The sequence below is a fragment of the Brassica rapa genome, unplaced genomic scaffold (genome assembly GCF_000309985.2).
Source record: "Brassica rapa cultivar Chiifu-401-42 unplaced genomic scaffold, CAAS_Brap_v3.01 Scaffold0313, whole genome shotgun sequence".
NCBI lineage: Eukaryota > Viridiplantae > Streptophyta > Magnoliopsida > Brassicales > Brassicaceae > Brassica > Brassica rapa.
Genome location: NW_022610256.1, coordinates 57,501 through 62,550, shown reverse-complemented (window position 1 = coordinate 62,550; position 5,050 = coordinate 57,501). Strand labels below are relative to the sequence as shown.

The 5,050-nt window shown below is 49.6% G+C and overlaps 1 non-coding gene across 1 annotated transcript; it reads left to right on the top strand.

Annotated features, from left to right (window-relative positions):
• Positions 1–1,749: 1,749 nt before the first annotated feature.
• Positions 1,750–1,899, top strand: LOC117130036. Its single transcript, XR_004453510.1, has one exon. It is a non-coding gene; the product is annotated as a 5.8S ribosomal RNA (ribosomal RNA).
• Positions 1,900–5,050: the final 3,151 nt, after the last annotated feature.

The window sequence follows — 5,050 nt, the reverse complement described above, 5'->3', positions numbered from 1 at the left end:
ATCGGATAGCTGGGTGCAGGATGTTAGGACCGCCGGTGTAGATTTTCATGCCTTTTGTTAACGGTATTGTGGATTTGTGTATAGTTTACTCGATTTGGCATTAGGCCGGGACCGGTCTCGAATTATACTAATGTATGTATATTTCCTCAATCAATAAAAGTAAATGTTTTATATGCGCTTCATGAGTACTCTGATATTTGACTAGCCCGGTCTAACACAACGTTAGGTCGTAGTACGGGTTGAAAAGCCTTAGGCCTCGATCTAACGGAGAACGCTAACTCTTGGTACGGATTGCAAAGCCTTGTGCCTTGACGCAGCGGGACGAGTTAGTGGATGAACTGGTCTAGGTCGTGGAGTAAATTTCGTGACTCTGACCGGATCGTCCCTAGCCCGTCACGTAGCGCTTCCGGACCATGGTGTTGGGTTGGACGGCCAGTCATGTTCTTGTTTGATTGTTGGCTGGCCGGTTGGCTCAATCATCTCCAACCCTGGGTGTTGGACGGTCGATCGGTCATGTTCTTGTTTGATTGTTGGCCGGTTGATCGACCATATGTCTAGGACGGTTCGGAGGTGTTACAGTCGGGGGCATTCGTATTTCATAGTCAGAGGTAAAATTCTTGGATTTATGAAAGATGAACAACTGCGAAAGCATTTTCCAAGGATGTTTTCATTAATCAAGAACGAAAGATGGGGGCTCCAAGACGATCAGATACCGTCCTAGTCTCAACCATAAACGATGCCGACCAGGGATCAGCAAATGTTGCTTTTAGGACTCTGCTGGCACCTTATGAGAAATCAAATTTTTTGGGAAGGCTGAAACTTAAAGGAATTGACGGAAGGGCACCACCAGGAGTGGAGCCTGCGGCTTAATTTGACTCAACATGGGGAAACTTACCAGGTCCAGACATAGTAAGGATTGACAGACTGAGAGCTCTTTCTTGATTCAATGGGTGCTGGTGCATGGCCGTTCTTAGTTGGTGGAGCGATTTGTCTGGTTAATTCCGTTAACAAACGAGACCTCAGCCTGCTAACTAGCTACGTGGAGGCATCCCTTCACGGCCGGCTTCTTGGAGGGACTATGGCCATTTAGGCCAAGGAAGTTTGAGGCAATAACAGGTCTGTTATGCCCTTAGATGTTCTGGGCCGCACGCGCGCTACACTGATGTATTCAACGAGTTCACACCTTCGCCGACATGCTCGGGTAATCTTTGAAATTTCATCGTGATGGGGATAGATCATTGCAATTGTTGGTCTGCAACGAGGAATTCCTAGTAAGCGCGAGTCATCAGCTCGCGTTAACTATGTACCTGCCCTTTGTACACACCGCCCGTCGCTCCTACCGATTGAATGATCCGGTGAAGTGTTCGGATCACGGCGACATGGTGGTTTGCCGTCTGCAACGTCGCGAGAAGTCCACTAAACCTTCATTTAGAGGAAGGAGAAGTCGTAACAAGGTTTCCGTAGGTCAACATGCGGAAGGATCATTGTCGTACCCTGGAAACAGAACGACCTGAGAACGATGAAACATCACTCTCGGTAGGCCGGTTTCTTACTGTGCCTGCCGATTCCGTGGTTATGCGTTCATCCATGCCCAAGACTTCAGTTTTGGTTGGATCATACGCATAGATTCCGGATATCACCAAACCCCAGCACGAAAAGTGTCAAGGAAAATGCAACTAAATAACCTGCTTTCGCCAACCCGGAGACGGTGTTTGTTCGGAAGCAGTGCTGCAATGTAAAGTCTAAAACGACTCTCGACAATGGATATCTCGGCTCTCGCATCGATGAAGAACGTAGCAAGTACTTAGTGTGAATTTCAGAATCCCGTGAACCATCGAGTCTTTGAACGCAAGTTGCGCCCCAAGCCTTCTGGCCGAGGGCACGTCTGCTTGGGTGTCACAAATCGTCGTCCCCCCATCCTCTCGAGGATATGGGACGAAAGCTGATCTCCCGTGTGTTACTGCACGCGGTTTGCCAAAATCCGAGCTAAGGATGCCAGGAGCGTCTTGACATGCGGTGGTGAATTCAATTCTCGTCATATATGCAGACGTTCCGGTCCAAAAACTCTTGATGACCCAAAGTCCTCAACACGACCCCAGGTCAGGCGGGATCTCCCGCTGAGTTTAAGCATATCAATAAGCGGAGGAAAAGAAACTAACAAGGATTCCCTTAGTAACGGCGAGCGCACCGGGAAGACCACAACTTGAAAATCGGACGTCTTTGGCGTTCGAATTGTAGTCTGGAGAAGTGTCCTCAGCGACGGACCGGGCCCAAGTTCCCTGGAAAGGGGCGCCAGAGAGAGTGAGAGCCCCGTCGTGCCCGGACCCTGTCGCACCACGAGGTGCTGTTTACGAGTCGGGTTGTTTGGGAAAGCAGCCCCAATCGGGTGGTAAATTCCATCCAGGGCTAAATATGGGCGAGACACCAATAGCGAACAAGTACCGCGAGGTAAAGATGAAAAAATCTTTGAAAAGAGAGTCAAAGAGTGCTTGAAATTATGGAGAGAGAAGCGTATGGGGGCCAGCGATTCATCCCGGTCGGATGCGGAACGGAGCAATCCGGTCCGCTGATCGATTTGGGCCATGGACCGATGCGGATTAAGTTGGTGACCTAAGCCCGGGCTTTTGTTACGCCCGCGGAGACGTCGCTGCCTTAATCGTAGTCTGCAGCACCCGCCTCACGGCATGCCTCGGCATCTGCATGCTCAGGGCATCGGCCTGTGGGCTCCCCATTCGGCCTGTCTTGAAACACGGACCAAGGAGTGTTACATGTGTGCGAGTCAACGGGTGATTGGCTGGATCTCTTACGGGTGCACAGCCGACCGAGATAGGATCGTTGGGACGAGCCATGGTGCGGAGAGACGCACCAGTCAGGTCATTAGACCAGTAGACAAGTGTATCATGGCTCAGACATAGGGTTAAGGGCATCAAAGTGCTGAGACTTAACCAGGGTGAAGAAAGAATGAGTTTAATAGAGCTGGACGAGTGATGTGGGAGCTGGACGGGACAGCGGCTGAGCATGGGCAGCTCAGGGAAGCTCAATGGGAGCTCAGTCTGTATGCATCAGCTCGTGGAGCTATAAGGACTAGCTCACTCAGCTGGGACCAGCTAGCAGTCAGCTCAACTCAGCTGGGCCGAGTGTTCATATCCGGGACGGTTGGGGCGATTACAAGGACGGTTATGGTGGTTCGGTTAGATGGTGCAGCCACGGTATGGACGGTCAGTTAAAAGGCTTGGCTTTGGCTTCAGGATAGAGAACCGACAGGGACAGGAGCAGTTGGAGGCAGTTGAGGACCGGTTGGGGGCAGTTATTGCCGAACGGTTGCAAGGGAGAGAGAGACACTTTTTCGGTTACAACTCCCACCCCTTCGGCCCCATGGTAGTTCCGACTCCCTCTCTCTATAAATACAGAGCCCTGGATCCAGAATTTGACACAGAATTCTTGAGGGGAACCTCTGCAAAAATCGTGAGAGACAAACCCCAAAAAGAGAAGAGAGAACCGGCGATCCAAGGAGAGAACCAGCGAGAGGCTTGGCTGTTCCAGTTGAAACCGGATCGTGGGAAGCAAGGCCTGAGGAGATGGATACCAGACAGAGAGACAGAGAGAAGGAAAAAGAGAAGGAGATGGCGCCAGGGGAGAGAACGCCTAAGGTCAGTGGTGTGGACGGCAAGCGTTCGGCCCTAGCCGGCTGATGATCCGATCGGGCTTGTGGCCGGTTTGCTATGCGCCTACGTCTACTCTCTCTCTATCTCTTTAGATTTGCTTGTCCTATCAGATTTTTGTGTTCGTTTGTTCAGTTCATACAGGGAATTCTGAACCAAGGCCCTGGCCGGTTCAGTATCCAAGTCCTTGGCCTTTGGCCGGACTGTTCATGGTCAGATTTGGATGTTCTAGTGTGTTTCGTTGGAAACTGTTTATGGGAATCTCTTATTTGGGATTTATCAGGGATTATCATGAATTTTAATTAGTTTTGGGAATTTATTTGAGTATATTGGTTTGGACAGGATATAGATTCTAAGTAGCCGAACGATGCTTATCTAGACTTGATGTTAGGATATCGGCTTTTATGAATGTGCATTGTGTCTTGTGTAGTTTCAGGATCGGACATGGACCGTGGTAAGGGAAAGGCACCGTGAAGACTCATGCCACGGGAAGATGTGTGGTGAATGGGTCATTGTAGATAGGTGTAAAATACTGATAGCTTATTGTGCAACTTGTGAACTTTTGTTAGACTAAGTGTGTATAACTTATTAGGACGAACCTAAGAATGATGTATGAATCACAGTTTATATTTGTACAATTGATTTGCCCCTTATGTTTCCTTGTTTAGATTTATTGTATTGAACCTCTGTTGAATTGAATTGAATCTAGAAAGATAAGACTTAAAACTTGGTTCACTCGGACTTAGATTGAAAGGTTAAGGCCGCAGATCAGTTTGGGCTTAAGAGCCGGGATCGGGTCTTCCAAGTTGGTATCAGAGCATGCTTGATTCTAGGATTGGTTTGGGTTATGTGTTCACCACACGTCCGGCTGCTGGGTCTCACGGGTTGTTTGTGTTTGTTTGGTTTCATGTTGTTTTGCTTAGTTCTAATCATGAGATGAGGTTTATATGTTTGGACTAACACTAAGTGTTTTTGCCTAAGGGAACTAAGCGGACTAAGTCCCAGAAGGGAAAGGAAGCGGGCGTGGTTCTGGACCGGTCATAGGAGATGGGGCCAACCCCACTCAAGTGTTACCAACCCAGACGGGGCTGGTTAATGAGGAGACCGGGGAACCCTTAGCGACGTTCCTGCCTACTGAGGTTCAGGTTGATAACCTGGGCGAGCAACAAGAAGAGGGACGGGAGGAGGAAGGTGATTCCTCCCATGCTGGAGACGAGACCAGACCTGGAGATGGGGCGGAGGAGTTGGCCGAGCCATCTATGCGCGAGGTGATGGATGTGGTTAAGGCCATGGCACTCAGATGTTGGCTTTCACGCAGGCATTTACCCCTTTTGTGAACTCATCGGTTGGCCAGTTCACCCCAGCTCAGGCCACGTGGGCCAAAATCA